This window comes from Gorilla gorilla, chromosome Y (assembly GCF_029281585.2).
Source record: "Gorilla gorilla gorilla isolate KB3781 chromosome Y, NHGRI_mGorGor1-v2.1_pri, whole genome shotgun sequence".
NCBI classification, from domain to species: domain Eukaryota; kingdom Metazoa; phylum Chordata; class Mammalia; order Primates; family Hominidae; genus Gorilla; species Gorilla gorilla.
Genome location: NC_073248.2, coordinates 34,683,104 through 34,695,957, shown reverse-complemented (window position 1 = coordinate 34,695,957; position 12,854 = coordinate 34,683,104). Strand labels below are relative to the sequence as shown.

The 12,854-nt window shown below is 36.3% G+C and overlaps 1 pseudogene; it reads left to right on the top strand.

Annotated features, from left to right (window-relative positions):
* Positions 1-341: 341 nt before the first annotated feature.
* On the top strand, positions 342-7,546 carry LOC129530344 (RNA-binding motif protein, Y chromosome, family 1 member F/J-like; annotated as a pseudogene).
* Positions 7,547-12,854: the final 5,308 nt, after the last annotated feature.

The window sequence follows — 12,854 nt, the reverse complement described above, 5'->3', positions numbered from 1 at the left end:
GGAACCACCCCGTGTGTGGTTAAAACATATACATAAACATATACATAAGAACTGTTTTCAAAAATTGCTGTGGCCTGTAGAAAAGATTACAGTGAAAACTGTTATTAGGAAATTAATTAGGATAGTTAAGCATTTCTGAGAAATTACCTGAAGTACTATATTAAGATTCGTTTTTTAGGGGCATGTCTAAGGCAATGTAAGAAATGAGTAAGGGAAGAAAACTTAATGAGATCAAACAAGGATCACATTTACAGAAACATTTTTAGAGTCAATATAGAATTGTAAATCATATGGGGACATTTTATGTAAGTGTTAGCAAATCCAACAAGAAACAACTCATAATGAGTAATGTGACTAATCACTCTGAAAAAGTAAGCTCATTTTTTTTAAAATGATGCAAGTTTCGTTGGGACACTGCAACTTTCAAACCAGTGATGTGAATACAAAGATGAAGTGGATTATATATTGTAAAAAACAGATGTGCCACATTCTTCCATAGAATGGGTGATGGGTTAATCTTTTTTTTTATGTTTGAGTTTTTTTTTAAATAATGGAGGAGTTTTCAAGGAATTTGAATAATAGAATTTGTGTTTGGTCCCTTAATGGAAGGCATGTGCTCAGTAACTATCTCAAATTTGGCATTGCGAAAGATGTGTTCATTTTAGGAGAAAACAAAGTTTCCTTTTGGGAGAAAATACCTCGAATTGAACTAGAGTTGATGCAAAAATGTTTGTAAAATGTGCTTACGTTAAATGTGCCAGTGTTATTGATAGTACCCTTAATACTTCTAGTCTTTGGATGGAAAAGCAACAAAAGTAGAACAAGCCAAGAAACCATCTTTTCAAAGTGATGGTAGGCGGAGACCACCAGCTTCTTTGAGAAACAGTAGCCCTTCAGGAAGTCTGAGATCTGCAACAGGAAGCAGTGGAGGAACAAGAGGGTGGCTTCCCTCAAATGAAGGACACCTGGGTAATGTTTTAAAATATAAAGATGGAACCATAGGACTGAAAGAAAATACGTTTGAAGATATCGAAATTTCTCAATTTTTTTATTTCCTGTATGAAGAGAAAATTAGCTTATTGATAATAAGCAAACTTATTTCTAAGTACTAAAGGTGTATTATAAGAATGATTGAACTAATATCTAAAATTTGTTTTAAAATTATAGTGTTTGCACTGAAGTAACACACATTTGAAACTGAGTTGTGTTTATGAATGCTGATTGCCTGTACTCAACCGGTTTTCTGCAGAACTCATTTATATTCATTATACTTTAGAGTTTTCTACTTTAGGGCCCAGAACTTCGTGTCAGTTGCATGATCAAAGTACGATGTAATATTTAAAATTTTCCAACGGGAAAAAGTAACTCAATACTGAAGATTGATTTTGCAGTATTTGTTTTCTTGTGTCTACATGTGGAAAAATCCATGCAAATGTATTGCTTTGTAATTTTGATAAAGAGAGTTTGTACATTGGCCTGCCATAAAGCATTTTCAGTTGAAGAAATGTAGAACTTTAATTTCTGAAAAGAGTCTGTGACTCTGGAGAGATCTAAAAACCACTGCTTCACAGATATGTACATATCTCTCTTTGCTGGAGGCTGAGTCACTGAAAATGATATTTATGAGTGATTTACTTAATAGAAATGAGGGGTCCATCTTTACATATAAAAGGAAAACAAACCATATATTTAAAAAAAAGGAAAAAGAAAAAACTATTGGATGGGCTGTGCGAGGTGGCTCACGCCTGTCACCTCAGCACCTGGGGAGTACAGGGCAGGTGGACCACGAGGTCAGGAGTTCCAGACCAGCCTGGCCAACATGGTGAAACCCTGTCTCTCCTAAAGATACAAAACAATTTGCCTGGGCGTGGTGGTGTGCACCTGTAATCCCAGCTACTGAGGAGGCTGAGGCAGGAGAATCACAGGAACCTGGGAGGCAAAAGCTGCGATGAGCCAAGGTTATGCCATGGCACTCCAGCCTGTGTGATAGGGCAAGAGTCCATCTGAATAAATAAATAAATAAACCTGTTGGTTAACTGGTATTTTCTCTTGACCAACCTTCAAAACTCTAACAATTAACTTGGAGTTTTAATAGCCAGACGTGTACTTAATTGGAGATTTTTTTTCAAGTTGAAATTGCAGTGTTTACTCCATTTTAAGATGAATAGCTTCATGGCTATTTTGTCTCCACTGATCTTGAGGGTGAGGTTCAATTATACTCTGCCACGGATGAGAATGTATATATAAATTCTAACCTGTAACACCACCTGGCAATTGGCATATATCTACATTTTTGTAGATGTATAAAAATATGTTTATATTACCGAATATGCAATTCTTAAAGACTGTTAAATCTCAGCATAATCTGAAAATCAGTGTCTCATAAGGGAATTTTAAGAATTGTGTATTGTGTTAACAAATTTTAGAGACAATGTATTTTCCTGATATGTGACTTCTTGGTATTGGAAATATTTGAGTTTCTTTGAATGGAAATTTGTTTATGATGTGCTTTGAAAATTTTTTCTTATTACAGAATGATATGAACAGTCATTTATCATTTTTCTTTTAATATTTTTATGCATATTATATTTAGATATTTCAGTGATAGATTTCTGTGCCCGTTCACTCCCCATTTTCCCACATCTCTCTCTCATACCAATATATTATGGTACTTGAGTTTGTTTCTAGATTTTCTAAATGAACTTTTATTGCTTGAAGTGTACTAATATCATGTAGGAATGCTAATTTTATTAGTTTAGGCAAATGTGAATTTGTTATAAAATGTAGAAAACATTTGTAAACAACTAAAACTTAGCCATCTAAGAAACAGTGATGTTAGTTAACTAAAAAGATTTTGTTTGAAATACAGATGATGGTGGATACACTCCTGATCTCAAGATGAGTTATTCTAGGGGACTCATTCCAGTTAAAAGAGGTCCATCTTCAAGAAGTAGAGGTCCTCCTCCGAAAAAATCTGCTCCTTCTGCTGTGGCAAGAAGCAATAGATGGATGGGAAGCCAAGGTAAATGCTACCTGACAGAAAAACCATAGTTTTTGTATGACTAAAAATGAGCTATTTTACCTGAATGCTTAGCTTTAAGTTCATTGAACAAAAGAGAAGTGACACATACAAGAGCATAATTACTGATTGATAGCTTTTATTATAGTTTCTATCTCACTAGGTACATTTCAGATTTATGTTGAAGAAATACTTGAGCTTCTCACTGCAGATCAAAGAAGTGATTAGAGTGAGGCCAATGTTCCGTTTAATCCTGTGTTTGCTAGAAAATTCCCCTTAATTTTTCTAAAAGTTCCTAGCAGTATTCTTTGATGGTAGGCTTCTTGATCTAATTAATTCTTCCATTTCCTAAGTCCCCTGGTGTCCCATTCTAAAAATTGCTTGTTCAGTGACATTGTTGTGTTGGATTCTTGCTCTTAACCGGGTGAGAGTGCACTGGTGAGATGATGGCTTACTACAGTCTCAAATTCCTGGGCTCAAGCAATTCTGCTGTTTCAGCCTCCCGAGTTTCTGCAACTACAGGCATGCACCACCACACCTAGCTACATTTTTTTCCTATGTTTTTGTGGAGAGAGGATCTGACTACATTGTCAAAACTGATGTTAAAGCCTGGGGCTCAAGTGGTCCAGCTGCCTCAGCCTTCCACACTCACTCACAGTGTGAGCCGCTAAGCCTGGCCATCCAGCTTCTGAGACCTCAGTAATGCGTATGTGCAAGGCTTACTCACTGCTTATAGGAAGATTCAAAGAAACTACAAGAGTATTTAGCAGACAAGGAGTCATTGAGCTTAAATATGATTTAAAAATAAATTTAAGGCTTGAAAGGTACACATGTAGGAGTCCAAAATGCTTAAATTCAGTGTATATCACAGAAATGCGGAGTTGTGAAATATAGGTGTATGTAAATCAATAATTGAGATTATACTGGGATGTTTAAGCATTAACACAAGATCCTTAGTGTAACATCTGAAATTATTTGAGGAGAGAATTTAGAACTAAGCAACATGAGGTGAGCAGTAGGATTGAATAGAAGTAATATTTTTGAGATGGAGAATTGTAAGACTGCAGACTGAAGAGAAGAAAATAAGACTAAATAAAAGTTATAGCAAAGAAGTTTAAGCAGAGCAAATTAAAATTCTTTCTTAATCCTCCATCCTAATATGGAGGAAGTTAAAAACTGCCATTTTCAATTTTACATTTCATACGTAGATTATCGGTGAAGGGAGGTATTTATCGGATTCAGGATACCCAAGCCAACATATTTCCATTGGAAAATTAGCCAGTGAATGTATCATATGTGAAACACTGACCTCTAAGAAATAGCAACTGAAGAATATATTAAAGGAGAAACTTTCTATTTTGAAATAGCAACAATCTTGTAATGACCCCTTGCATAGCATTGCTTATTGCAGTAAAAGCAAATCTTGGTCATCATTAGAAAATCTTGCCTAGTACAATTTAATTTGTCAACATTTAAGATAGAGCCAACCAGTCAGAGATAAAGAACTTTTATGTAAACATTTAGCATATAGTCATTTAAAGGTAGCTGTATTTATGTGTGTGTGAGATGAACTGAATTATATTGGAAAATTCACCTTCTTCGGCTGAGAAAGGACAATGTATGTAAACTTTAAAATCAGTGAAGTGTTTGATGGTTTTACATGTTTTCGCTGCATCATTAGTAGTCATCAGTAATTCATATGGAAAGGAAAATAATAACTGAGTAGTTATTAACCATTACAAATGAACTTTTACCTAAGAATTAATGTTTGGCTTTAGCTTCATTAGAAGAACTGGCCTTGTGGGAGCCATGGGATTATCCAAAGCCATAAGAAATATTCACAGTGTCATGACTGTCTAGTAATTTAGGAAACAAAGAATGGAGTCATAGAAGAAATAATTTTAAAAAGTTGTTTGAGAGAAGAGAAAATAGTGTTTCAGATTTGGTGCTCTTTACATAATGTTCCATCATTTGAACATTAAAGGTCCCATGTCACAAAGAAGAGAGAATTATGGAGTTCCTCCACGCAGAGGGACAATATCTTCCTGGAGAAATGATCGCATGTCACCAACAGATGATGGTTATGCAACTAAGGATGGGTAAAGGAAAAATTAAAAAACACAGTTGATTTTTTTTTTTTTTGCTGTGGTGATGAAATTCACATAACAAAATTAAATATTATAAGGTGAACAGTTAAGTGGTGTTTAATACATTCTGTGCCATGCAACAACTACCTCCATCGAATTCCAGAGCATTTTCATCACTCCAAATTAAAACTCCTACTACCAGTTAAGCAGTCCCTCCCATTTTCTCCTTTTCCTTAGGTGCTAGCAAACACCAGTCAGTGTTCTGCCTCTGAACTTACCTGTTGTGGGTATTTAATGTTAACATGCTCAAACAGTACATGACTTTTTGTATTTGTCTCCTTTCCTTTTGCATGATGTCCTGAAGGTTCATTTACATCATAGCACTTCACTCCTTCCACAAGCTATTAACCCATTATTTTATCTGGGTTGTTTCCACCCCAGTATTTCTATGCACCAATATTTGTTTGAGTATGCTTATTTAGTTCTGGGTGTATATGAGTGGAATTGCTTGGTCCTATGATAATGATGTTTGTTTTCTTGAGGAACCACCGCATTTCTCCATAGTAGCTGCATCATTTTCCATTCCAACTAGCATTGTATCAGCGTTCTAATTTATCTACATCCTCTCGAACACTTGTTATTTCCTGCTTTTTGAAATTTATTGCCATTCCACTGTCTGTGTGAAATATGATATCTCCTTTTGGATTTGAAATACATTTTCTGCACCCATTAACTCACCATGCACATGTACCCTAGAACTTAAAGTATAATAAAGAAAAAGAAATGGTTTTCTGAATCACTGAATATGGGTATCTGTCCCATGTGCTTTTTGGGCATTTGCCTATTTTATTTGGAGAAATATCTATTTAGATGTTTGACCTTTTAATTTTGTTTTAGTAGTAAGTTAGTCATATATTGGATACTAGAAGTTGAAAATTTTAAATGCATTGCTTTAACTTATGCACACGGAAATCATCCAAGTTCCCGAGAAACTAAGGATTATGCTCCACCATCTAGAGGCTATGCATACCGTGATTATGGTCATTCTAGTCAGGATGAACATTCCTCTAGAGGATATAGGTACTGTAACTTTTTCTGGATTTGTCAAATAGATTGCTTAAATTGTTCATTCCAACTAACATTGTATCAGGGCTCCAATTTATCTACATCCTCTCAAACACTTGCTATTTACTGCTTTTTAAAATTTATTGCCCTTCCTGTGTGTGTGTGAGGTATGGAGGCTCCTTTTGGATTTGAAATACATTTTCTGAATCACTGGTTATGAGTATCTGTTTCATGTGCTTTTTGGGCATTTGGGCATTTTGGGCATTTTGGCTCTTTGGGCATTTTATTTAGATGTTTGGCAATTTAATTGTGTTTAAGTTGTAATTTAGTTATGTTTAGGATACTAGAAGTTGACAATTTAAAATTCCTTGCTTAAACTTGTGCACACAGAAATCATCCAAGTTCCCGGGAAACCAGGGATTATGCTCCACCACCTAGAGACTATGCATACCGTGATTATGGTCATTCTAGTTGGGATGAACCTTCCTCTAGAGGATATAGGTATTATCATGTTATCTGGATTTATCAAATAGATTTCTTAAATTGTTCATTCTGAAATTGAAAAGACTTTTTTTTTCAATTTAGTTACCGTGATGGCTATGGTGAGGCCCGTGGTAGAGATCATTCTGAACATCTAAGTGGAAGTTCTTATAGAGATGCATTTCAGAGCTAAGGTAACGGTCCAGGATGGATTTGTAAATTACAGAATTTTATTTAATAGACCAGATTGTTATTTTAATGAAATTCTAAGGAAAATTGTAAAGGACATATGCAACATGTTTAAATATTGAGTATTCTTAACAGTATAAAGCCTAGGGAATGATATGAAGGTGAGAACTTCAGTTAACGTTAAGAAAATGTGACTGAGCATTTACTTTAGAATTAAGTTTGTTAAGCTGCAAAATACTACTCTTACACTTCTCTTAAATAAAACCTTCTGACTATTGAAGACTTGATTAATATCCTGTCAACAAAGGCGGAGGAAAGCAGATATTTCCAAATAGTACTTTAACTAATTCATGCTTTAATGATAGCAGTAAAAATGTTTAAATGTAGTCCCATATATTATTTTATCAACCCTGCAGGGACCTCTCATGGTGCACCACCTGCACGAGGGCCTCGGATGTCTTATGGTGGAAGCACCTGCCATGCATATAGTAATAAACGAGATAGATATGGCAGAAGTCAGGAGAGTTACTCAAGGAGCTGTGGTGATTTTTATTATTGTGATCATGAGCATGTTTGCAGAAAAGACCAAAGGAATCTGCCTTCTCTGGGTAGGGTGCTCCCTGATCCTCGTGAAGCATATGGTAGCTCAAGTTATGTGGCATCTACACTAGATGGTGGGGAAGGTCGATCTGAAAAAGGAGACTGAGGCATATATTAAAGCAAGTATTGAAAATAATAGTTATTGCATACCAAACCTTGTTTGCAAATCAAAAACTGAAATGTTATTTCTGCATCATTACCTGCATATTACTAAAAGAAACATATTGGTTTTGTGGAGAGAGGTAGATACTAACTTCCTCCATGAATTTTTTGAGGTATTCAAAGGAAAAAGGAATTGTTTTCAAAGTAATTTCATACTTGTTGATGCTATTTGAAAAGTGTTTAGATGTAATATCTACCTTAAAATTTTCACAATAAAATTTTACGTGTACTGCAAAATGTCTGGTGTTATTGGCTAGCCGCACATGCTTAAAGCAAATTCAATAGGAGAGTAAATTGTGTAGTTTGTTGTACGTTTTCCTTTGTTTCTTTGAACATAGATACAAAATTAGGGATGTGTTATGTCGCCCTTGCAAGCTGCTCAAGTTTTCTAATTAGGCTGTTTCTCTTTAAAAACTAACAAGGTTAAAATGTTTGAGAAGTCTTCAGAAAGACTACAAAACTGTCTTCCTCACTGTAAAATGTTTATTTTTTAGAGGAATAGTACAGGTCAAAGGAAATAATTAGATGTCATTGATACTAAAGTTTAAGACATCCGGAACATTCTCTGTGAAGCATTCTGTGACTGAAGAGGATAACGGTAATGAAAACTTTTTTTTTCACCTAAATCAGAAGTGAACCAGCTAAGTTTCTCAGGTGCATAGCATAATGAATTTAAATGTTCGTAGTTTAAATAGTGGAAAGGAAGTGTTTTGTCTTGTGAGGTACCCACATTAATTTCTTCTTGAATATTTTGACAATGGATGTTGTAAGTAATGGTTTAGTAATATGTTCTTACAAATAGGAATAATCTAGAATGGTTGGGATAGTATCAGTTTTTTTTGAGATGAAGTGTAGCTTTGTCGCCGAAGCTGGGGTGCAGTGGCTCTGTCTTGGCTTATGGCAACCGCTGCCTTCTGGGTCCAAGCTATTCTCCTGCCTCAGCATCCTGAGTAACTGGTATTAGATATGTGTGCAGCACAGCTGGGCCAATTTTTGTATTTTTAGTGCAGACAGCGTTTCACCTTGTTTGCCAGGCTGTTCTTAAAATCCTGATCCACCCTCCTCAGACTCCCAAAGTGCTAAGGTTATAGGCATGAGCCACCACTGTCAGCCTATCAGATTTAATTGATAATATGAATGGAAACACTTTAAACCTCATACTTAGTGGAAAGTGAAGTGTATAAAACATAAACAACAGCATAAAGTTTCTGACGGGATTGTTTAAAGTTGTAAGACATCATTGAATGATAAAAATATCTGGACCGAAATAACTAAATGAATTAATTTTCCTGATTATACAAACTAAAGAAATGAAATACATCAAGTTCCAGAAGTTTTGCAGTCCATAATTCTTACAATTGACAGACTAATTGGCAAGGAGGAAGTATTTTCTTGAAAAATTTTGACACGATCATCAATTTTTATAGGGTAAGGGTACAAATAATTTTAAAGGGAGAAGTTACCAACTTTGATTTTGAAGTGAGTTATTCATGTTACGAAGTGTTTTCATTCACCTGTAGCATTGTGAGGATGAAGTGAAAAGATAAATCTCCCTAGTCTTGTGTATCTTACTGTCCAGGTGTGGTGGCTCAGGTCTCTAATTCTAACACCTGGGGAGGCCGAGGCTTGCAGAGCACTTTAGGACAGGAGTTGAAGACCAGGCTGGCCAACACCATGAAACCCCATCTCTACCAAAAATACAAAAATTAGCCGGGCATGGTGGTGCCTGACTGTAGTACGTTGCAGTTAATTGGGAGGCTCAGGCAGGACAATGGTTTGAACTTGGGAGCCTGATGCTGCGGTGAGCCGATATCGCACCATGCACCCTAGCCTGGGTGACAGAGTGCGACTCCAACACAAAAATAATTATATCCATCAACAAATATATAAATAATAAATAGGGTATCCTTCAGTTCAAGCACTTATCAATTCTTTTTTCTTTTTTAGAGACAAGGTCTCACACTGTTGTCCAGCCTAGACTGCAGTGGCACCATCATAGCTCACTGCAGCCTTGAACACGGGGTTCAAATGTGCAAGCCTTCCATTTCAGCCTCCCAAGTAGCTGGAATTACAGACACACACCAACCACCATGCCCATCTTTTGTGTTTGTGTGTGTGTGGTAGGGACAATGATTTGGACATATTGTTCAGGCTGGTCTCAAACTCCCAGACCGAAATAATCCTCCTTCCCTGGCTTCCCAAAGTGTTGTGATTATAGCCGTGAGCCACTGAATCTGGCATATCTTTTCGTATTATGAGCGACATTCCACCTCACTGAGTCTGGCATATCTTTCCTTGGTATCAGTGACATTTCACCTTTGCTCTTTTAATTATTTTGAGATGTACAATAAATCCTTATTAAGTGTAGTCATCGTGTGCCACTGAACACTAGATCTTATTCCTTCTAAGCAAGTATAATTTAACCCACCCCCATCCCCTCTTTGATCCCTCCCTTACCAGTTCACATTACTTGTATCAAAATATCACGTGTATGCCGAAAGTATTTACAACTGTTAGGTACAAATTTTCATTCCCTTCCTCCTTCCCTCCCTTCCTCTCTTCCTTCCTGTCTTTCTTTCTTTTTGTCTCTGTATCTTTTTCTCTCACTGATTTTTGTTTTCAGACAGAATCCTGCCCTGTCACCTAGGCTGGAGTGCAGTGGCGTGATCTCAGCTCACTGCTCCCTCCTTATCACGGGTTCAAGCAATTGTCCAGTCACACCCTTCTAAGCAGCTGCGACTGCAATCATATGACACCAATCCTGGCCAATTTTTTGTATTTTCAGTAGAGACCAGATTTCACAATATTTGCTCAGGCTGGTCTTGAATTCCTTTCCTTTAGTGATGCACCCACATCAGCCTCTCAAAATGCTGGGATCCAGGCATGAGCCACAGTGCCCACCCAGTTGTATGCATTTCTCTCTCCCATGATCTCTCCTATTTTATTATTTTATTCTCTTTTTATTTCTGAGACAGCGTCTCGCTCTGGTGCCCAGGCTGGAGCACAGTGGTGTGATCTCACTTTACTGCAAACTCCATCACCAGGGTTCAATGGATTCTCCTGCATCAGCCTTCCAAGTAGCTGGGAGAACATCTATGGGCCACCAAGCTTGGCTAGCTTTGATATGATACTAGATGTGACATCTTGTCATGTCTAATTTCGTATCTGTTTTAAAGCTCGATTGATAAGCAATATTGACTTCCTGGAATGTTTTATGTTTACAGAACAACTATAGTACTATTATTTAGCCTCCTCAGATAAAACATGGTAACATACAAAACATACACACACAGACAAAGACACCGTCAGTGATCAAAAAATCAGTGTAGGCCATGACCTAAAATGAAAGGTGAGCTGCTGCAGTTACCTAGAATTAAACCAGACCAGAGTTGACCCATACCAGGCTTAGAGATGTGAACAGAGGCTTTCAAACAACTCTATCAGATACATGTTAGATTATTCTCCAGCCATAGCAAACGGTCATTAAAGATCTGTTGTGCTTAGAAGAGTCTTGATGACTTGACTTTTCCAGGGTATTAGCATTCATGATGTAGGCCTTTAAACCTCTCCAAAATTACTCAAATCAGTAGACAACTCAGTTTTTCTAGGAGTCTAAAGTGCTTTTCAAAATTATCTAAAAGTTAGTGGCTTAAAACAATAACTATAATTTACTAACTGTCAGTCTATGCAATTGCCCACAGTCTCTCAGCCAAATGATTGTGGTTCAGGGGCACTCAGGAGTTTACAATCTAGTGACGGCTCAGGATGGGGACATTGTCAGCTGTCTTCTTATCTCCCTGGTGCCATAGCTAGCATAACTCAAAATGTGGGGCTGGACTGCTGAGATTCTTGGGCATCTCCTTCTATTTCTATGCATCTCTCCATGGGATGTCCCTTCTGCATAGTGTTATCAGGGTGTTAGACTTCATAATGTCCTGGTCCATGGCTTCTGAGGGGTTTGTCCCCATGAGAGCAGGAGACTTAGGCAGAGCTGTATCACCTTGTCTAACCTAGGCCAGAGGTGGCCCAGTATCCAGAAAATGCTTTCACTGTTTTCTATTAATTAGAAGCAAGTACTGTGTTCAGTTACATCAGGAATATTTTCAAATTGGTTTGCGAAGAATTTCAAAGTGTATTTGAGACCACTACTGTGGCCATGCCTAATAATTACTTATTTTTTTTAAGTGCTGGATGGGTTTTACCCAAAGTAATAGCTGATACAGACTTTTAACCTTGAAACCTTTATGTAATAGCTCCAAACATTTGGTTATATGTTGAAATAACTCTCAAGCAAAAATTGATCTTGAAATTAGAGCTATAAATCTATAAAACAAATGAGATAATGTCATAAATATCTGCATGAAATGCTTATAGAGATCAGCCTTAAAAATATTATGAAGTCTAGTATGCCACTCTTTTACTATTTCTATGGCTATTACTTGGACAGGAGGACAAGGACTCAGGGGTCTGCTGGTCAATCTCTGGACCTTGAAACAGTGGCTGGGGCCCCAGGAGTAACACTTTGGGCCATACCGTGTAGTGAGGATGAGGAGTCCACCTGGGTTAAGGGGAGTGTCACTATATATATCGCTATATGAATATATATATATATATATATGTACACACACATATAAAACACTATATCAGAAACTCAGTAGTCATAGTAAAATCAAAAAATAATCACAGTCAATTTGATCTCATACCTAGACTGAAATATGAAACTTCAAAAGAAAAGAAAGTTAAGAACTTTGGGCTTGTCAAAATTTCCCTACATAGATACAATTATTGGTGACTTTCTTTCACTAGAAAACATAAACAAACATCCATGTTTTGTATATATGTAAATGAAAATATTTATTTCTATCAGTTGTGACATGCAAGCAAGTAATAAAGTGAAAGTACAATAATAAATCATAAAATTATATAAGGAAATTTCTGTGTCAAAAAATTCCATTGAGACTATTAATTTTATGAAACCATGGAGAATGCTTCATGAAACTACATTAAATAGTACTTTTTAGTATTTCACTTAATTTTAAATAGTCAACAAATTAAAGGAAATTCTGAATCATTATTTCTTACCAATATCATTATTCTACTCAACAAATTCTTTTGAGATTAAATATTTTAAATAAAACATTAAAAACAAGTTGTATTCACTGATACCAGCTTTCGATGAAATAATACTTCTGTATTTGTAATCATGTGAAATATATCTTTCTCCTCACAGTGGATCTTTTATAACACCAGTG